Here is a 22,401-nt window from a genome sequence, read left to right as displayed (position 1 = left end):
GTACCCCCCAGTCCTACCAGCCTCCCTGAGCAGTTGGCGTTGATGCCCTGCTCCTGCTGCTGCTGTCAGGGATGGGAACAACTGAAACAAGTCATTGTGGCATGAAACCATGCTCTGGAGTCGTGCTGGGTGATTGAGGGGGAAAGCTCTCTTGCTTATCCAGCAGTCATATTAACCTAGCTAACTGATTTCTCATCAGGTGGAGGTTTAGATAGGATTCAGAATAAGTATGTGGGTTAACAAAGAACACTGTGATTTTTAGAGCTGTGGCTTTTCTGTCACATTGTCTGAGAATGATGGTGCGTTGAGAACAGAGTTCGTTGCCAGGCTGGTATAAATAGAGACAAGGGAAAGCTCTCTATCAGATGCAACTGGTACGAATCACGCTTTATCATGCAACAAATACCCTAGTTTCTCCAATCTTCCTTTCTGTTGTCAAAACAAGTGGTGTCCTGTGCACAGCCTCTCCTGCAAAATTCAGGCTGTGGTAGAAGGAATCACGGGCACTAGCAAGCGTTTCTGGGATGGAGTTGATGCCTCAGACCAGACCAGGCTCGGTTCTCAGCTAAGGGCGGGAGGAGAATCCTCTGGACAAAAACAATTCGTTTGTGTTTCCTTCTAAAATAGGTGTGAATTAATCCATTGAGGTTCTTGTCCTTTTGTCGTTTTTTCCCCAGTGATGAGAAATCTGTGTGTATTTTTACAACTCGCATCCATTCATCTCTTAATTTTTTATATTAATATTTTTCTCTTCTTAAAATTAAACTTGAAGAGGTATTCTGGAATGATGACAGACTAAATTTATTATGAATGCCTAAAATAAAATTATATTTCCTTATTAATAAACCCTTACATAAAAATAGTAGTTGAGTATATATTCACTGCCAAAATTCTGAAGAATGTCACATCACTAAATGGGAGAAATTACCAACTAGGCACCTGGAATTGGAGCTTCTTGAGTAATAAACTAGCTTTTGACAGCTGTAGCCTTTTCTGCAGGTGCAAAAAGAACTTTTTTTTTTTTTTTAATCTGCTTTACATTACTTAGTGACTAGAATATTCCAAGTTGGGAAAACAACTGGGAATTGAAAGAACGGGCAAAATTTGTTTATCCTCTCCCATCTTATGAGTAAAAGGTGTGTGGGGGAGTCTGAGATCGGCTAATTCTGATCTTGGAGAACGTCGGAGCAAGGAAAAAATAGCTCAGCTTGCAAATATTATCAGCAATTAACGCTGTCAGGAACATCGACGACATTGAAATGCAATGCATATTTTGATAATATTTCCTAAAATATGCAGGACACGAGGTAGTTCTGTTTAAACAATTGTGGTGTTCTGGATATTTTTATTCAGAAGCAGCATGACACAAAACACACATTTAATAGTTAATCAGGTGACTGAAAATTGCCTTCCCTGTTTTCTCGCAAGTCAGATGTGAAAATCAAACACTGAAGTAAATGCTGAGGTATATAGTGATATAAGTATGGTTATAATGTATTCTCTTAGTGTTGTGGTTTAACCCCAGCCAGCAACTAGGGCCACACAGCCTCTTGCTCCACTACCCTTTCCCCACCCCAGAAGGGTAGGGAGAAGAGGGAGAAAAGGGGGAGAAAGAGATACCCCACCCACCTCGTGGGCTGAGATAAAAACAGTTTAGTAGAACAATAATGGAAAAGGAAAATAATAAAAATGATAATGATGATGATGATGATGTTAGAAAAATAGACAAGACGCAAGTCAATCTCACTGCATGGTGGTTCGTTGCCCAGCCCGACCCAAGCAGAGATCAGCCAACCCCCGTTTATATAACGAGCGTGACGTGCGTGGTACAGAATATTCCATTGGCCATCCCAGTGTTCTCTCTGTGCTCCTTCTCAGCTTTTACCTGAAGCTGAAAAAAGTCCTTTACTAGTATAAACATCACATAGCAGCATCTAAAACAATATGCATTATTGACATGCCTTTCATACCAAATCTGAAAACTCAGCAACCACTAGAAAGAAGATTATGTCAGCTAAAACCAGGACACTTAGCTGACGAAACCAAGTATTAAATACAACCTCAAAGCTACCTTTTCTTGCAATGAAACATTTCTATTAGGTGTCAGTTTCTGAGAATAACTCTTTTTTTATGAATATCTGTTAGAATACAACTGCAAGGCAAATCGAGTTACTTAAATTGTGATTTCCTGGTCCTGATTTAAACAGCAATTAACAAAACTGATTTAAATCAAAGTGATATAAATTGGCCTGTCCTCCTTTAAAACTAATTAAGGATGTGCCTTGAAAGGATGCCTGCATCAATGCTCTGACTCAGTGAGTTCTCAGTATCACTCAAGTCTTAATAAATCACAGTCAGGGATAGAATTTTTATTTAGTGCAACAGTCTCAATCTCTGAATTTAAGGCCACCGAAGAACAGATTAACATTTATAATTGCTGGGTTGATCGGTAATGCAAATTAAAAATGGGGATTTCAAAACAAATTAACCTTTGCAGCACATCATGCGGAGACAGACAGACAAAGAAATCATTGAAAAGGTTCCCCTTGTCCTTGAAGTGATTTGCCGCAAATCGGCATGTCCTCCGTGGTGCTTTACTGCTCTGCAGCAAGCAGCCTCTGGAGTCTAAATGTCCACAAAATAAACTGTGATAACTGAAAGAACAACATGGACAATTTTAGGCTGGCAAGTCACTGCATGGGCTATCGTTGCTTTGCGTCTCTCCAGGCAGACTTGTATATTTTGGGACTAAGATTAGGATGTTTAGGCTAGGGAAAAAAGGGTTTATAACTAGATATGTGCAGGCTCTGACCTATTAATTGAGGCTCATGCTTCCCTTCGTCTACCTTCAATGTTTAACACAACTGTGCTTTAAAGCAGTCAATGGAAAACAGATCTTCTGTCCCAACATGGTTTTCTGCTTCAAATCTGCCAGTCCCACCCTTTGCGGAGAACCTTTCACTGCTCAGGCTTTTCCCAAAAGCTGTCCCTCTTTATGATACCATGTGGATAGAACAGGGCAGCATGTCAATATGGTCTGTGTTGAATGTATTTACGAAATTAAGAGCTAGATCCCACCTGGAGAAAACAGCCATATGTGATCAGTGCCTATGTATGTGTCGTGCTGCTTCTTGGACAGAAAAGTGGTTGCAGATGGAGAATGTGGGGTGGATTTTGATGGCACCATCTGAGGAGGTCCAAGACCCTTCCTTCCATGCCCAGACATCTACGGAGACAGGAGATGCTGTCAAATGCAAGAAAATGTTGCAGACCCCCGTGGAGGGGTGTATGGGGAAAAGAGTGGTGAAGTCGGAGGCTGGACGAGCACGGAGAGAATGGAGAGAGTAAACAGCTTTGATCTCTTTTCTTGCAGGTGTGTCAACTCCTGGAGAGTTCTTGTCAATCAACGTAGCTGATGAGGACTCCAAGTTTGCCGTGTGGTGTTGTCCCAAGGAACAGAAGACAAGGTAACTGCGCTCTTAGCGTAAGCTTATATGATGTGTTTTGCTGCTGTGGTCTATAGGTTTCCAGAAAATCACTGTTTTCACATCTACAGCACTCTGCCCAAAATTTCAGTTCCCACGGGCAACCTTTAGTACCTTCAGTGTGCATCACTGGTGATTGACGTTGGAGGTGGAATAAATATTCCCTGTTTCTCATAGTTTAACTGTGCATCACCACAGTCCTTACCAGACCTGAGTAGTTAGAAACCAATTGAGGAGTATGTGACCCATCAGTCTGACCCTGGGGAAAATATTAGATTATGCAAATGTTTATGCATATCTTTTGTGTGACAGTAGAGCTATTGTGTAACTTCTTTTTTCCTATGAGTGGACTCACAGGTTGGGAAACTGGTAATGTTATCTCCTGAGCCCAGGGCTCCAGAAGGATATAAATAGGGAACCAACAGTGGTATTAAAAGCTTCCTCTGAAGAGGATTTTTTTTTTTTTGCTGAGTTTCTAAACAGAACTAAAACTAAGCAAGCTAAACAGACTGGAATAAACACAGAACTGTGGCAGGTATTGTCATTGCCGCTCACAGCGAGTGAATGTTATTTTGGTTAATGGCAAACCAAAGCCAGGGGGGATCCTTAAAGCTGTCTAAACTTGAGCAGTGGAAATGCAAAACGTTTTTCTACGTGGTAGAGCACAGATGAACGATGTAGGTCCTGATGCTACGACACGGGGTGCTGATGGCACTAGTTGAGGCTTGATGGCCGTCCCTGTGGTGTGCGCACGGGCACAGTATCGGGCGTGGGAGGTGGGGACAGACCTCTCCTTCCTGCCAGGGCCACGCCAGCCGCTTCCAGATGAGAGGCTCTTGGCTTCTGTCATCCCGAGGATGCCAAAAAGTGGGTGGTAGGTGAGGAAAAGCTGATGAGGCAGGTATTGATAAGGCTGCTGAATAGTCAGCCAAATACTTGGAATATTTTTCCAAAGTTTTGGCAGACAATACAGGATTGCAGTCCAGAAGAAAAAGGTACCTGTCTGTCTGTCTTGTTCAGTACATGTCTCCAGCTGCTGGAAATGGTATTGGCAATAGGAGCTAGTTAATAGATGGAAAGTTATTGCTTTTTAATGCATGCAAAGATTGTGCAACTTCCACAGACGTTCATACCCTGATTTGTACGCCTCATCTTTTCTCGCCTAAATAAACTGCAGTTTGTTCAAGAATCTCTCCCTTTCCCCATGCTGTATTATTATTTACTGAATAATTTTTTCTTCTTTTTTTTTTTCACCCCCCTAAGGGGAATGAAGTATTGCCCGTGGACTTTTTCCAAAATCAAAGCTCTTTAGTATGGTTAGCCTTTCTGATCTGTCTTATTACTGATACTTATACAGATGTACTGGCAAGCCGAAATTTATTGCTATATTTATTGGCTTGAATTTGAGGTTATTTATAATGTGTCTAGATGGCTATTTATTAGGCATGTCACAGTAGCTATTTAACAGTTCTATAGCTGTCTAGCTGGGATTATGACATTAAATAGTATTTATTGAGTATAATACAGAAAATGTTACAGGAGAAAGATGCAACCATCAGAGTAATGGAGAGACAAAGAACAAAAATGTAGTTTCAAACAGCAATTTTCAGCCCGGCTGAGGGAGGGGAATATTTAGAATGTGAGGAAGTCCAGGTGCAGATTTTAAGTTCTCTAAAGTGCACCGGCACTCTGCCTAACAGCTGACCTTTCCCTCATGAAATGGACATTTTTCATTTAGAAAAGGAAATGAGAATCTTCTTCTTTGATTTTTCGCACTGATTACGGAGAGTTAAAAAGTTCTGTGGGACCATTTTCTGTAGGAAACAATTTCATAAAAATCAAGCATTTCACTGGCAGGTGTTACTTTGACATTTTTAATGTTTTGTGCTAAGGTGGTATTGACTATTTTGTTTCTTTGTGATGAATTTAAATGACAACGTTTTTTCCGTATCAGGGTTTTTATAATTTTGTACTTAGCTCTGCGTTTTGCTGTTGTGTCATCGTGATGCTTTTCTGCACCGTCAGGACAAAAAGCTTTAGTCTCTCTTAACATCTGTGAGGTTTAGTTCTTTTTTTTTTTTTAAATTTAAATGAGAAAATAAATGCATATGTTGAATTTCCTATGAATAAATCTGGATAAGGCTTGCCAGCAGAGAAGAAGAAATTGTAAGGGCAAAAATTTCCCAAATGAATTATGAATTTCTTTTAAAAAATAGTTTTCTGTAAGCTTCAGAAAACGTAGATTCTTTAGGAAAACAAATCCCCTGTTTTCATATACAGACACAAGCCATCTTAAAATATTTCACCAAAAAAAAGCCAGTCTCGTTACTTCTGTTTAACAGATAGACCCATTTCTGTGGGAGGATGCGGAGGAGAGAGGAAATGAGGCCACAGGAAGGTTTTGCAGGTGTGAGATGAAGCTGGGCGCCGTCCGTTTACATTTCTTATGAAGGTGCAGCGGGGGAAGAACAGAACGCGGGGTGAAAGGAATCGTCCTTTTTCTCATGCCTCCTTTTTGCATTTTCTTGTGGCAAGAGTGTGTTTGCAGGCAGCGTCACTGCTGTGTGGAAGTGGCAAATCCCATCCCAGCTTTTCCCTTTCCAGCCTAATTTAAGCTGTCCAATGCAAGTCCTATGGGACTACTTTCCTGGCACACGTGTAGTTAGCTCATCACGGGACATGGGTTTTCAGTACAGACAGCAGCCTTTGTGGACAACTAAATAGATATTTATCCTTTGCTTTTTGCAGATGGAAGAGCTGAAATACTCCAGTCTTTACATACTAGAGGCTTGAATGGCATAGGATGAGATGTTGAGTAATATGGAGGCAGGAGGGCATGGGGGAAAACTCTTTGTCCAGATCACAGTGGTATCAGGAATAGCTTTAATGATGATTTTTAAAAGAGTGTAGCTGCCAACTAAGTTCAAGCTAACGATGATGAGAAATTACAGTAGGTAATTCCAGGAGACTATACATTTTCTTAAATTAGCTGCCCATAGAGGGTTAAAGGGTACATAACTAAAAATAATTACACAGGAATTATGGAGTTCAAAAAGAACGTGTTACTCTGCTTGCACAAAATTTCAATGGAGACAAACTAGAGAGGATTATTAGCATATTCCACTTTTTCAACAAATCGTACAAGGAAGGAAAAACGTAATAATATAAAGGAGATGAAGATTCATGTTTCCATAATAGCTGTATCTGTACTATCCTACCTGCGAAATTTATTCTCTGTGGGTGGTGACGCTGTTGAATATTTTTGATTTCTTAGCTATTCCATTTTTCCCCTGTAAGCATAATGGTTATTAACCTGCAATCCTCTCTTAGCTAAAACTTTCTTTGGCCGCATTACACTTGGGCAAGGACTCTTACAGGGAGCAAAGAGCAGCCTGCAAAAAGTGATCAGAAAGACACTCACAAAAATGCATTTTTATCTGAGCTCGTTCATTCTAATTGTTCTCTTGAGGCTTGATCCGGAGCGCAGAGAAATCCGAAGGGGACTCACTGGGCTGTGGGTCAGGTTTTCAGGTCACCTGTACATAGCAAGTGGTGAATAATGAGCATCGTGCTGCATGGTGCCGGCTGCTCGGGCCTCACCCTGATGATGGAGGTAAGAATCCGGCCACTGATTTCACTAAGTGGAGTCTCAGGGCTGGAGGAGAGCATCGCCACTCACTCCTTGTGCAGCAAAAGGCAATCACAGACCTTAATGATCAGCAAGCTGGTGTGTCCCCGTAATGCAGTTGACCATGCCCTGATTAACTGGTGTAAACTGTGCCCCAGAACATTTTCCCTGTAGAGTTAGCTCTTTTATGGATGGCGGTGGTCCAAGAAGTCGTTAGAGTCACTGCTGGGATTTGAAATGATTACAAATATATTTCCGTATGTAATTATGAGTGCTGTGATGGCTGTCTCACTGATATAAACAGGCTGTGATTAATACACGTATTTTGCAAGCATAACTTACATATCTTGAAAACTGTTTAGGATGGACTTTATTTCCTTTCCTTTTTTTTTTTCCTTAACAGGATCCTTTAAACTGGTTCAATAAGTTTGCTCTTGCAGTCAGAAATGTCCTTCCCTTTAGTCTAGATTAGGCATTCAGGTGGGAAATGGGATTTGGAGATGCTGACCCACCTTTTTGTACAACCATGTGCGAACCACTTCGTGCCGTGGCCCTTTGTTGTCCTACCAAGCTTTGCCCGGCTTTGCTTGATTTATAGCTTGTGGGAGGTGGTTGTCGTCTTTTGTCTTTTTCACAGACACCAGCGTGGTAGAACCAGACTAGGGGTTCTGTACATCACCCCACTAATCACGATAAGGGTTTGGGAGCCTCTTGGTCAATCCCAAAACTCCCACCTGTTTCCACAGTGGCAGAAACAGGTCCTTGGTGAACTGCCAGCTTTTAGTACTTAGCATCTCCATCGATACCCCTTCCTGGTGTCCCATTGCTTTCCATACATTGAGTTCTACTGGTGTCACAGGGATCTGGAAACAGATGTGCAATTACTAAGCATAAGTCAGGCTACTCCGCGGCAGAAAAAGAAACGTTCAAGCCTGGAAACAGAAGAGTTAATATAAAACTAATTTCTCTTACCTACTTTCTAAAGACGCCAACCTTCCTATATAAATTCTGCTGTCATTAATCTAATAAAGCTCTACTTTGTTCATAATTTACTACACCCTTCAATAAGCATTGTAATATTTGTGCAGGGCAAGTATATAAATCATTGTTGCCTTTCTCTACTTTTTTACTTATCTGGTTCTTTCAAGGTCACTAACCTACCTCATAGCTTTCATCTGGTTTAAATATTCTGCTATTAGCTTTTACACCTCGCTTCCTAGTTCATGCACATTTAGATATCTGCAGCTGCGTCTTCTCAAATAGCTATTGATCCATGTCTCCTTGCTAAAGGTTACTAACTTCATCAGCAGTAATGATACAAATAACATCTGTTAGGGTTCACTTGCACCTTTTTGCTGGTTAGAAAGGGGGGACCGTTTTCTGATTTTGTTATTATTGACCATCTTTTCTGCCTAGGATATCTAAAACAGAGAGAGAAAAGTTATCTTCAGTAAAATATTCTCGTTTTGACACGTGTAGGCTTTCAGCACCCAGGTCATTCAGAGAGGCTAATCAATCCCTACTGACCTCCAAGAGCTTGAAATGTAGCCGGATAAGGCCCCAACCCAGCAAAGCACTTAAGGATATCCTTATGTAAACGTACGCTCAGTCCCATTTTCAGTGCGATTTGGCGACAAGTGCATTTCAGGGTAGAGCATCTCAGGGGATGCTGCTTCTTGCAAGGGCTCTGCAAGACCAGGCTGTTCTGGTTGCAAATGCAAGCTCAGTCCATGGTGTCGGGTATTCTTTACTGGGCAAAGCACGTCTCCTCAGTTGCACTGCTTTTGGGGACATCCCTGTGCTTTGCAGGAGGCTGTTGAGGTGCCCCATCTTTAGAGTCATCGTGTGCATTTGTTAGTGCGAGCCCTTGCCCTCTGAAGAAGTGGTGGGCTCTTAGGATGCTTGAATTTCTTTTGCTGACTGTTTGAGACAGAGAAATGATTTAAGAGTGGGCAGAGTAATCACCTGGGTCCTGCAGGACCTGACAGCTGTGTTCACTGTGTGGTGATTAGAGAGATCATCCTATCTTCTGGCTTCATTGGTTCCTTAAGCCAAGTGTGTTACTGCCGCGGGATTGCCATCCTATACGGAAAAAACCACAGGTGACGCAGAGCTCTGTCGTAGCTGGCTGCCACGGAGTGAGGCTGGGACGATTATCACCATGGTTATAGAAGAAAATAAGGCTAGAAGGGACCTGAGGAGGTCATCTCATCCACCCCCGTGTAAACTGCTCCTGACTCATGTTTGTCTAATGTGTTTCTTTAACCTCGCCAGCAGCGGAGATCCCCCAGCCTCCCCAGGCCACCTCCTCCAGTGCCCAATGACCCCTGCAGTGGGGAAGTTTTTCTAGTGCTGAACTTAGCCCTCCCTTGCCGCATTTCAAGCCATTGCTTTTTGTGCTCTCCCCCCATGGATGTGGATAACAATTTATTGCCTTCCTCTTTGCATAAGCCTTTTACATAATTGAAGACTGTTATCATGTCTCCTCTCCGTCTTCCCTGCACTAGACTAAATAGCCCAGATAGGATGAAAGCTGGAATGGGGTGTCAGGGAGAAGGAGTTAGAGGAGGAAATCACACAGGGATTAATCCTGCTTCCTGTCCCTACCGAAATGGACTTTTTCTTCTGAAGGATGAGGGCTGTGGGAGGGCAAGACATGCCTCTCGGTGCTGGTGACTCACTGATGCAGTTCCGTGGACTGTGTACCTGATCGATAAGTTGCTGCCTCACAGCCTAAGGAAGAGGGGTTTGGGCTGACCCTCTGCTGAGCTGCGACACTCCCGTTCAGCCTGTATGCTTAGGAAATAAGGCTTTAGTTTCTTATATTGGTGGGGACCATATCCAACTCACGGGTCTGCTCCTGCGGGATGTATCTGGTTGAGCTTCTGTGCATCGTGAAAGCTGTTTCTAGGTGCCGTGTGTGTCGTACAGTTGGACAAAATGACAGTATGAGACCGTCACCCTGCAGCAGCATCCAGGCAGCTCTCCAGGGAGCAGGAGCCCTCTCCTCTGATGGCAAAATGAGGTTTCTGCCGGGAGCGGTGCCTTCACCACAGCTCTGTGCTTCCCGCCCGTGCGCGGGGTGGAAAGCCACTCGCCACACACGCTGCCTACATGTGTTTCACAACTTGATTGCTGCTCATAAAACCAACACGTGGAACAGGCAAACGCTGTCTGATCCAAAATGCCCCGGGGCGTATTATGTCAATGTCACATACATTAAGAAAGTACAGCAAGCACTTGGAGTGACTTCTTGTGTTTGTAGCCCTTTTCCATTATTCACGTCTGCTGTCAGAGCTGTAGCACGTACGCAGCCATTGCATTGTGGCTGCCATAACCTGGAGGAAACAAAAATAGCTCCCAGCCTGGAGACTTCCAAAAGCACAAGGTGGGGGATAACTTAGGGGAAAAAATGGTTCTTTACCACTTGAGGGTCCCAAACAGCTTTCAGTGACACTTTTTGCCTTGGTCTAAGCGCTCCAAGAACAGCACGTCAGGTGGAGCTGTTTTCCCTAGACTCCTGGTGACGTGGAATCCCAGGTTTATTTACATCAGACAAAGGGCTGGCCTTGAAGAAAACAAAATACTAGAGGCTATTTGGGACAAGCACATTGCAGACTAGCTCCAGCACACCCAGCCCCTCTCCTGGTCCCCACCACTCGGATGTTAAGACTTTCTAGTTGATTTTCACAGTAAAAAAAGCTTGATAAATTGCAATCCAATTGATTACTTTTTTTTTAACTCTCCTTTCCCCCCGTTCTTCCCCAGAGTGACTTTGAAGATGACATTTGTATTTCTGAATTAAAACCACATTTACCCGATGCTGGGGAAGGGAGGAGGCAGGGGCAGAAGAGAGAGAAACCCTTTTGTTCTCCTCCTTGTGGTCCCCCCTCACCTGCCAGGGCCAAGTTCCAAAATAATTCCTAACAGCTGAGGTTAGCCGGGGACATCTAATCCCGGAAAGCTGGCTCTGAATTCCAGCACCAGCGCATGGCGTTTGAGTTTTATCAACAGCCATTTACATGTAATGCCCCCAAACCTCTGAAGAAGTGTGAGTATATGCACAGGTATGTGCTTATTTAATTAAAAAGAAAAAAAAAAATTTTGTTTTCATAAATCACAGCCCAAATGGCATCGACAGCTGTGGCAACATTCATGCTTTTTAAAGCTAAGCAAGCTCAGGAACTGTTTTGAGGCTGTACTGGCGTCTTTTGAGTCTACCCTAAACAGCCATGGCTATAGGATGCCCAAAAAGTGTGATTCTCAACTTCAGCCTCTTCAAGGCTGAGTCCTCTTTCCCTGGTTTCCCGTGATGGAAAAAGATTGCTCTGTGCAAATGGAGCTTAAAGTATCTTACTGAGTTTGCCGAGACCTGTCCTGTTTGTTTACAGAAGGGGTGTAAGGAGCATCCTGGCAACACAACGGAGAGAAACCTCTCAGGGTTCAGTTAGACGGACGTGGGAGGATGTGGCAGCAACGGGCTCGCCCCGAGGGAAACGCACCTTTCCAGGTATGGACAAGGAGCAAAGGGGGCGTGTTGGGTAAAATTGCAGGTTTTTTTTCTTCTTTGGAGTCAGTCAGCAGGGATAACATGCTAATTTTCTCAGGGGGCTTACACATTTTTCAAAGAGAGTTCCTCGGTTGTTCCTAAGTATTCGTGACCCAAAGATAAAACTCCCCATCGGTCCCGTTGCGCCCCTTCCCAGCAAGAAAATTTCCAACGTCTTTAGTTTTGGTGGTGTTTTCTTTAAGACCATACACTTCTTATTAGGAAAAAGCTTTGGTTTTGCTGTTTAGCCAATTGAAATGAGTAATGAAAATGTTATTCGTAGGGGACAAAGGAAACATTTCCTTTTAAATTATCTCATCTTACTAATTGATTACAACGGGACTGCTTGGATGCGTGCAGTGTACAGCATCCGGTCCCTCTGCTCGGAGCAGGGCTTCAGCCAAGCTGGTATAAACCATCCCAGGGGAGAAAGCAAGGGTAAAAGCTGTATTTAGGGCTGTCTCTCCCATGGAGCCAGCTTAGCCTCCATGAGGAAGTAATTTGGGTGTCTGAAAAGAATATGACCTAAAAATATTAGAAGTTTCTGCGGAAGACGAAATACTAGAGAATATTGATAATTAAAGCGTAGTCTAGAAATAGAAAATTAAAAAAATTATCTAGAGAAAACTCCTTCAAGGAATAGGTTTCTGTTGTTCAGTGCAGACATCACTGATAGCCTGCTGGCGTGGAAAGTACTTATTATCCATGAAAAGTAATAATATAAATCCACTGTATGTCTGAATTTAAATCAGAAAGGGAAACAATTAATATAAAGGATTACAGTATTACAGTGCAATTTCCCTGAGATGCAAAAACATTTCATATTTGAAAGTGGCTTGAATATAACAGTCTTCAAATATTCATGGCTGAAAATGTTTCTTAAGTGCTGTTTCCAAAATAGGTGTCATGAGACAGCAACTATGTCCTGAGCTGATTTCAAAACCATGGCAAATAATGTTGTTTCACATAAACACAGGAGAAAATGTCACACCAACAGAACTGAAAGAAGGGAAAAAATCGTCCAGGTCTTTGCGTCAAGGATGGAGAAAAAGAGAGAAAAAGCTTAAACAGGAAAGCTGGAAAAGCCAACTTGGAGAAGCAATGTCATTCCCAGCTCATGAACCCATCCGTGCGGTTGGTGTGGTTGTGATCTGCTCTCACTGCTGCTTACTGCCAAGAAGTAGGTCAGAAACCTATTTTTGTCTCTATTCTTCTGTGGCCGCATCACGGTCCCTACCCCCGTGCGGGGACGGAAAAGCCTCTGAACGGAGGCTGTGGGACCAGCCCCATCCTGCACAGCGCTGGGCTGAGCAGGGTGACCTGTCCCCACCTCCCTCTGTGGCGGTGGCAAGAGAGAAAAAGGACATCTCCAGCAGCAGGGATAGCCCCTGGAGTTGCCCATCTCCCTCTGCTTGCTGGAGAGGGATTTTAAGGAAATTAGGGACTTAGTCTGCGGTTAAATACCTAAACTTAACAGGATGAATCTGAGCCAAAGCATGTGCAATGTGCCAGCCCCATCCAGCAACCCTGCATCCAAGCAGCGCAGCTGGGTTTGGTGTGCTCAAGTCTCGGTGGCCCGGGTTGGAGAGTGGCCTTACAAACACTCGTGCTGCTGTGGCTGAGGCGGGGATGGATGGGGACACGAGGCAGAAGCAGGGATCTGGGGATGAAGCAGAAGGAATTGTGCTGTGACTTGCACGTTCAGTGCTCCGGGGCCAAGAGCTGCCTGTTTCTCCTGCTGTCCCCCAGGGCTAGTGATTTTGTCACCTCTGCTTGCCAACATCCTTCTTTCCTCTCCAGCTACCAGCTACCCCATTTTAATTTCCCCCTTACTCAAATTGTCCAATTGATTAACATCATTCAGTTAAATTCAGCAATTACGTTCAACTTGTTCTTTCCTTTGAAGTTAGCCGGAAGACATGCCGGGAAGCTGCTCTAATTTTCCTGCTGTATTATCTGGAAATTAAAAAAAAAATAAAAAATACAATAAATTAACCTGAAGATACTGTCTCTCCTTATGGAGTTGCCTTATTTGTATCTCTTTCTCATGAGTCCCATTTTCGCTGCCTCACTCCTCTCCCGTGAATGCAAAGGAGAGGCTGGCGGGGACGGTGGTTTTGCCATCCCGGAGCCCTGTGACCTTTGGAGGACAAGTGATCCATCTCCCTGCGGGAGGCTGCTTTTTGCCACTGGTCATGAAAATACTGTCCCCAAGTGAATAGTTTTCCAAGTGGCGAACCCGGCCAGTGCTCCTGCCTCAGGGCATGGCACTGTCCTGAAACTCAGCTTTGCCATTTGTCACCATCGAGGTGAGTTGCAGGAGATGCCAAGCAGGAACATTAATCGTAATGTGGACCTCTAATTACGTTTCCCTAAAATATCTGCAGGGTTCACTCAAACGCTGTGCTGCTTTGGCTGGGGGCATTGCCATCTCTGTGACACGACAAGAAACGGCAAAGCGGTTGCCTCATCGTTCTGCTTCTAGTAGGTCTCGAGTCCAGCTTTTCAGAGCAATTTTTCCCTTTTCACAGTGCATCTGTCAAGATTCCCCCTCTGGAAAAGAAGATCAGAGCAAACGGGGGTTGAGGAGAACAAAAGCTGACCCAAACCTTTGACCTAAACTTAACATAAAGCCGAATGAAACCTTAGAGGTTTGTAAATGTTCATGAAACATTTCCACCTCCTGCTCCCCTCTCCTTTATCTTCAGTTTCTTTATACTTCTACACTTACTGTTTCTAATTGAGAGTCTAATGTAAAGCCCCACTAAATTAATGGAAAGACTCCCTCTGATTTTAGCGGCTTTTGATTCAGGCTCCCAAAGAAAGGAAATAATTTCTTTAATGAAAGTGTCTTTAAACCTAAGAGAAAACAAACCCTGGAAAGAGATAAGGAAAATCAGAGGTCAAATGCAATTTTCCAGCTCGTTCTTGATCTGAGCCACGCCCATAAAATCGGTATGGATATTGTTAACCCAGAAAGAAATAATCACTGCACAGAAACAGAGAATTGCTGAGGTAACAGTGAACTGATTTAATAAACTGTAATAATCTCTGTTTGCAACAACTAGAAACTTTGCCATTCTTCACTGTCAGCTCGTGCTGTGGAGGAATACCCCCAGTAATTAGCTGGCATTTATGACCTGAAGTTCCATTAGTATGTGTGAGATCGAGTCTTTCTCTTTGTACCAAAGTTGCAACAAAAATGTCCATCACATGAAAACTTTATTGGGAAAATAACTCTCTGCTACTGATACAGTTTTTAAATTTCTAGGTGACTTTTCTCAGAAGGGGTTAGAAATGTGATAGTTTATGGGGCTTGCTTAATAACTCCTGAGCTTCCCTGAATGATGCATTAGATGGTCAGAATAAGAGTGTTCTTGTCTGAGTTATATTCTGGGTTCATGGACGAGGGACTTGAGGAAGGTTAGTGAAACCAGCTCAAGCAGAAATTAAGATGTGGCTTGTCTTGGATGGCTGTTGTTACGCTGTCGCTTGGCACTGACGGTTCCGATGGATTGGTGTTGCCGCTTAAGAGCTTGGTCTCCTCTAAGATACTGACCTGCCTTGAGCTCCTCTTTTACACGTACAAATGGAGTGGTTTATGTGCGCAGACTGGTATGGCTGCATATTTTACTTGTGAATACATGCACAGTTTATCTAGAGAATTATTTCCCGATATTTGTGCAACAGACAGTTTTGATTTTCACAGTCACTGGGTAGACGCACACAGAACAGCGTGTGCTCCAGAGGCTGTTATTCAGTCTTAATGGAAAACACAGACACGGGAAACGGTCCTAGGAAGATGCTGCTAATAAGCAGCTACTGCTTGTTCATAATGTTGCTGTAAATGAGCATTATTTTATTATTGTCAATTATATGCAAATTTAACACAGCATAGTTTTTTTTGTAATGCTCTTTTTTTTTCATTTTCTTTCTGTCTTCCCTTTGTCTTTTTTCCCCGCTCTCCTACTGTATTTTCTGCTTCTGAGCTCCTCCGAAGACCTCTCCAGTGTCAAGTCTGGACTGTCTGGTCTCTGTGTCTCTCTCCGAGTGCCTGACAGCAGCGATGGCACTGCCTCGCGGGGAGACCATGTGAGGCGCATCCTGAAAGGCTTGCTGCATCTGCTGGGTGACTTTGTCTTTGGAGGCTTGGCTGTTTCTATCCACGCACGCTCAACATTGCTCACCTCCTAAAAGGAAAGACAGACCTTGAGCCAAAGATGGTGGCTGAGGTCTGTGGAGCAGCCAGCACAGGGCAGCAGTGGTGGAGGGAATCTTCTGGACAGAGAGATCAGGGACAGAAGAAAGGATCCTATTTGATTTTTTTCAGCCCAAGTTAGAAAAGGAAAATGCTATGTGTTGGCCCAGCAACAATTTATTTTGAGTGTCAAAACTTAAAAATCTTGTCTTTTTCTCACTATTCATCTTGGATCCATTTTTCGTTGGCTGCAATGGCTCCCCTGGTGTGGTTTTTGTAAATGTTTGATCTATCTGTTTCTAGAAATCATACAGGGCAGGAATTACTGGAAATGAAGCAAAATGTACCAGACACAAACTCAGCGCATTCTCTGTAGCTCATATTCTCTGAAGACTCATTTGTCCCTTTCCTCCTTTTAAATATTTCCTCTCTTCTTTCTGGCCTGATCTTTTTATTTGTTTCATCGACCATTTGTTATCCAACTCTTGGCAAAATATCAGGGAAATCTTCCTGAGAGTCAACTGGGAAGAGCTTTCTTAAGGGAACAACGACAGCTTTTTTACTTGGGAGAGCTGAAGACGAGACAAGCATGAATATTGTGCTCCGTTGGACTCAGTTGTGTAGCTGATGAAGCTTGTGCGGTTGGGCTTTGCTTTGGCTTTTAAAGGGTTCAAAGTGTCATTTTTCCCTGTAAAACTTTCTTCGCTGCTGTGACGGTGGTCAAGTAGGCAGCGAAAGAGGGATGGACTGAGCTGCTGTCTGGTGGGAGCTGAGCTCCACGTGTGTGGCTCCATGGAGGTGGTGGGTCTTCTCATCCAGGGGTGGAGATGCCTTTCTGGCCACGGGCAGCCCAGGTGGTCATTAAAACAAGCAAACTCTGTGCTTTCGTCTCTCCTGAGCCCACAGGTTCCTCAGCCCAGATGAGGTGGGCTTAAACACACTCTGGGCCTCAATAAACTTTTCACTTTTGCAGTTTCACCGAAGGTTTGACTTTGCTCTGGGATTATCCTGACATTCAGCTGCTTCGGGGCTGTTGGGTTCCTCTCTGTCTCCTCTCCAGCTGAAAGTTTATAGCTGAGCTGCGCAAGCTGCGTGTCCTAAGTGCGGAGCAAGCTCCAGCTGCAGCTCGCAGCCTGCCAGAGAGACTCCCCTGGCAGGTCTCCGACAAGCCTGTTACTACAAGTTCGCCCCAACCGGCAATTCTGGCAAACGTGAAAATTTGCATGAAGTTCATATTAGTTCAACATTAGCTCATGTTGCCAGCAATTCAGTAGCTCCTTCTAACTGCTTGAATCTCAGTTGAAAGATTTAAGCACGCTTGCCATGCGACCTCTCTGAGAAAGTCTTGACGGTGGGCAAGCGTTTAGTTTCCACAAATACCATTCTGCAAGTGAGTTTTAGAACGTCTTCCGAAAGGATTGAAGATTTTAAGCCATAATACATAGTTGTCATCCCTGCAAGATGTAATAGCACCTAGATTGTCTTCCGAAACAGCGTAGGACATAGAAAAAGTAGGTTTATGTAATAATTTTCATTTCCACTCACTGATTCAGTGAGATCTCGCACCAATTGCATAAACCCAAGCATATATAAAGCCTTTCTTTTAAAATAATTTCTACTGCTTTGACTCTATATTAAAACACAGCCTCTTCAAAAGCACTTTCTCCCCCTAAAGCACTCTGTGCATTATAACCTCTGTAATACCTTCAGCTGCTACAGAGACCTTGCAGAGCTGAGGATGTTCACGCTAAATAGATTTTGTATTTTGTTCCTTCAGTTTGTCATAAGAGTCTTTTTTCTCAGACAAAAAAAAAATAAAATCAATGTTGGTCAAATTTTGGAGAAGAGTTTGCTGAAAAATCTCTGATTTGATTTCTTTTTTGTGGTCTGGAAATTAAGTCAAATTTCAGTGGGTATTTAATGAATGGTATTGTGCAAATATTAGCAACATAGCTGACATTTCCTCTCCTCTCCTGACTTATTATAGGAAGCAAGGATTAATTATTGTCTCGCTCCTTGTGTTGGATGAATCCTGCGTGCTCTGGGCTAAGGCTAATGAGCCAGCCTCAGTGCTGGACTAGATCTGGAGCAAGGCAGTGGCTTCCACAGCTCCCCACAAATTTCTGCAGTGGAAAATGTAGCACCATATCCAATGACCTGGCCTGGTACCTCTTCACCCACTGCCTCGAGAGGTACCCCCGGCTGTTGGAGCCAGAACCACTTCCATCCTGCTGGAAAGGGCTTTGCAAAAAGGCAGCAAAACTCCTCCCTGGTGCCGCTCAGAGCAGACAGAGGCTTTGCAGGGACATCCATAGGAAGGGACATCCGTGGGAAGGGGTAGTTCCTGCCCAGCCCCGGGAATGGGAGGCATGTCCGCAGTGGGAGGCAGCACTCACGGGGTTCCCGGCTCTCACCATTGAGCATTGTTCAGAACAAACGTAGATGCTGTATATGAATGTAAAGCTTAATTTGTGGTTTTTACACCCACCACATTTCTTGGAGTTGACATTTTCTGGAACTTTAGGGCTTTTTATCTCCGGGCTGTTGTTTGGGCAGTTTTTTTTCTTGTTCATTTTATAGAAAGCTAACAGCCCGTGTTTTTTTCATCTACATAACGAAATAGCATGCAATGGAATTGACCTACACTTTAGTCAAAGCGGCTGTGTAATGGTGTCCTCTGCTCAACGGTGTACAAACCTGGAGGGCGGTGGGGACACAGGTTCGGTTGGTTTAACACGGTACAGCTGCACCATGATGTTGCTTGGGTGGATGCTGAGAAATCTGGAGGAATTCCCTGGGAAAATGTGGAGTTGGGGGCGGGGAGGATGGAAGCCTCCTTCACCTGCTGTTCCACTTTGTGCCCAACAGTGAGAACAAAGTGATTTATTTTTTAGAAATGCCTTGGACCAGCTGTGACTGAACAGCACACGGACTGTAGCTTGTTCCTGGTAGTGCCCAAAATGTTCAGGGCATTTTCCAGGTGGAAGAAAGTTACAGCTAAAGAGACACAGAAGAGAAAGGGAGGAGATTCAAGGCAGCAGGTATTTAGCGTAAGCGCAATCTTATTCATTCTAAAACTTCAGCCCTTTGTGATGACTTTATAGTTTAAAAGAAAAAAATATTTTTCTGCTCTCTCTTGCTCCTCCTGCTCTGCGTTAGGATTTGTACAAGGCTTTGATATGACGCATGTAGTGGTAACCTCAGAAAACCAGATTAGTATTTTCTCTGAGGATGGAAAGAAGATGGGACAGACACCTTTTTTCTGTGAATTTCCATCCAAACAGAATAGCTATGTATTTTAATTCATTGTCAAGTGGGCTGCAATGCAGATCCTTGGGTCCCCTTGTCAGGCATGGGATGACGGATGTGGAGACGTGGCAGGATTGTTGTGACCTCCTGTTCTATGATCAGTAGGTGTGTGGCTTTGTCAGACATCATGAGACAAAACCCTGAAGGGTCTCTTCAAGCCCCACTGCACCCACCTACCACGATCCTTTTCTCAAAGCTGTCCCTTCGTCCTTTACCAGCCAGAACCGTGGATTTTGGCACACGAAGCAACAAAATCAGACAGAGCCAACTGGAAAAAAACTGGTAGTAGCCCCAGACAAGCGTTGAAGGATATTCCCCATTGGTTGAAAGTTTCTAGTCTAGTTTCAAGGACACTATAATTTTCAAATCCTTTTTCTATTGGACACGTACATATGAAGTCAGGTAGCAGAGATAAAGGCTGGCACAAGAATATATACCTAGCTGCCTGATTTCTATTGTATACCATAATTATAGTAGCATACACTTTGGAGTGACAGCATTTTTTAGCAACAGAGTACTTTAGAAATATTAATCTCTCAACAGCTATTTGTGTTGAATATTGCCTTATTCAGCAGGTGAGGCGAGCCAATATTATCCTACTTTTCTAGACAGCAGAACAGGGAGAGAAAGAGAGATTAAGTCACTCACCTAAGGTCAAGCAATATGTCCAAGAGAAAACCTGGTTAAGCTTGGAAATCACTGCCTCCCAGTGACCAAGAAGTGTGTGCAATATTTCTGAGAAACTAATGTATGTGCACCTATGATAAATTATAAATTATACTAATTTAGGAGGTTACCGATTCACTAGCGCGAGGGCCATTCTCATTGCATGGTGTTGCAAACCCCAGCAGGACACGGTGCTTACAGCCAGCAGTGGCCAGACCCTGCAAAATGTCACCACGTTCCTACTTGTGCAAGTCCCGTGGACTTCAGTTTCTTAAAGGAGAGCTGGATCTTCATCAGGTGATTGATACAAGTCCTGAGTTGGGATGAGCTTGAGATTTGGCAAAAATGGCTGAAGTTTTAACTTTTCTGACCTCTTCTCCTCGCTATTGGCCATTTGCCATTCCATTAGCTGAAAGGGATTAATATCGATGGGACTATTTCCCAAATATGGGGATAGGCTAAATGATGAGAGGAACAGACATTGTATGTCCGTGCGACTTGTTCAACGAGTCTTGAGATAACAGCGTCTCTGCAACTGAACATTGATGGTATAGTAAGTTTAGGAAACTATTTATCCCTTAGACAGTTGAGTAAATTGCAGAACAAAAAATGTTTACATTGAAAAATTGGCTAATAATAGGGCTAATGTATTTATACAAGGGGGAAAGGAGAAGCCAGGCCTTTTATTCCTGGACTTTCTTCTCTTACGTTGCATTATGAATGCCATTGAAGAAAGCAACCTCTGTAGAATAGGTCTAATTGCTAATTAATTATGTTTTGACAAAAATGAGCAGGGTCCCAGATTTTACTTGGCTTGGATATTTAAAGGCAAATAATGTTCCGTAATAAAACAACAGAATCATTAAACATTGATTTACATGTTTATTTTGCTATAAGAAATGAAATTTTTATTGGAACGGAATTAAACAGAGGTTTATGTTCTTGTATTCCCTATAGCCCTTTACTCTCTAGTAATATAACAATATTCATAAATCATACCAGAGTTTTCAAATTTCCTCAGGAGTGACCTAGGCAAGAAACCCTTAACAACTTGCTGAGAGACTTTGAAATTAAATTCAGCTGTAATATCATCATGACTAATTTATGGCTGGTTTGGTTGCTACAAAGATACATTTAAAGAAACTGGAGTACATGGTGTGGATAAGATAAAACAAGGGTTTAGTATCATGTAGCTATTCCACTAGAAAGATTTATTCTATGTTTATCACTTTATAGAACATGGCAAACCAGTCTGTTCCTTGGGAGAGAGGAAACCTTAATTATAAAATGAAACATGTAAATACTAGGCCTTCAACCAAGCAAAACAGGGAAAACACTAGGTATGAAATTAAATCTTTATATAGCTGTTGAAGGACTCTGGTCCCTTTGCTATCAGATACCATGTGCGTGTGTATGAAGCAGCATGCACACACAGGTGCTCTCTCTATATACGTGTGTATGTATAAATACAGACATGCTCACGCACACGTATGGTCTCAACTTTAGAACAGGCTTAATAGTAAAATAGCGTAAGGCTGAGACAGATGTTATCTGGCACCATTTGAACTATGTTTCTGCAATGCCCAGCATCCCTGAAGCCCGTTTTCGTCCCACTGCAGCTTTTGAACTTCCTGCGAGGCTCGTTATGCCAAATTGAGATTGATGACAACGTGCAACATTTTGAAATTATTAAAGGTGTTTGTTTTTCCTTTAGTTTCTTTTACCACAGAATGAAAAGGATGAAAAATGATTCTTTTTTTCACAGTAATTATATGTCTGACTTCTCAAATTTTATGCGGGCAGAAAACTCCCTCTGAACTCTGTGTGTGTTGGGACCCAGCTCATAAATGTTTTGCTTTATTCCACTCCAGCATCATCATCACCCCTTGTTTGAGATGCGGATTTTCATTCTGTCCTTGCTGGTTCAGACCAGTGAATCATTTCAGGCCAGAGTTAAGCTAAAACATTTATCGACGTATGCCTTTTCGTGCCACCTGTCTCCAGGGAAGTGGCTTCCTATTGCTCTTGAACCTTCTAGGATATCAAGTTTCTGTAGGTGACCTTCTCCAGGACTTCTCGCCCTTACTGACCTCTTTTCCATCTACACCCAAGGGGCTGACCCGCAACCAAAGCACCGAGGGGCCAAGCCTCCCAAGACCATCTTCTTCCCAGCCACTCTGCGTGTTGACATCTTGGCATCGTACACTGAGAAGAAGTTTACAAGAGCCCCTGTGACTGACCAGAGATCTCCGCCATGTCCCAGTCATCCTGCTGTCACATCGCTGCCCAGGACCCAGCCAACTGACGATGGCTGGCCCAGCGCCACACTGCCAATTCAGTGAATGCCCTCCCAGTCCTGCCCGTAGAGCGACCATGGGGAACGAGCGATGCCCGCGGAAAGTATTCAGCCAGCGGCAGCGCGAACCGATGCGCTCTCTATTTAATATGCAAAGGAAATGAGTCGCAGCTAAATTCATTGCGCACATCCATTACGTGAGAGAAGCGTCAATATTTCTGTAAATCCACCAGGGAATTTATTCATCTCGGCCTCCAGCAATGGTGAATT

The 22,401-nt window shown here is 43.4% G+C and overlaps 1 long non-coding RNA gene across 1 annotated transcript; it reads left to right on the top strand.

Moving 5' to 3' along the window:
• The first annotated feature begins 3,382 nt into the window (after positions 1-3,382).
• LOC141749455 (uncharacterized) lies at positions 3,383-11,624 on the top strand. The gene is made up of 2 exons (XR_012589357.1): positions 3,383-3,467; positions 11,505-11,624. It is a non-coding gene; the product is annotated as an uncharacterized LOC141749455 (long non-coding RNA).
• Positions 11,625-22,401: the final 10,777 nt, after the last annotated feature.

This window comes from Larus michahellis, chromosome 10 (genome assembly GCF_964199755.1).
Source record: "Larus michahellis chromosome 10, bLarMic1.1, whole genome shotgun sequence".
Taxonomy (NCBI): domain Eukaryota; kingdom Metazoa; phylum Chordata; class Aves; order Charadriiformes; family Laridae; genus Larus; species Larus michahellis.
Note: the sequence above shows the minus strand (reverse complement) of the source record. Positions and strands in the feature narration are given on the sequence as shown.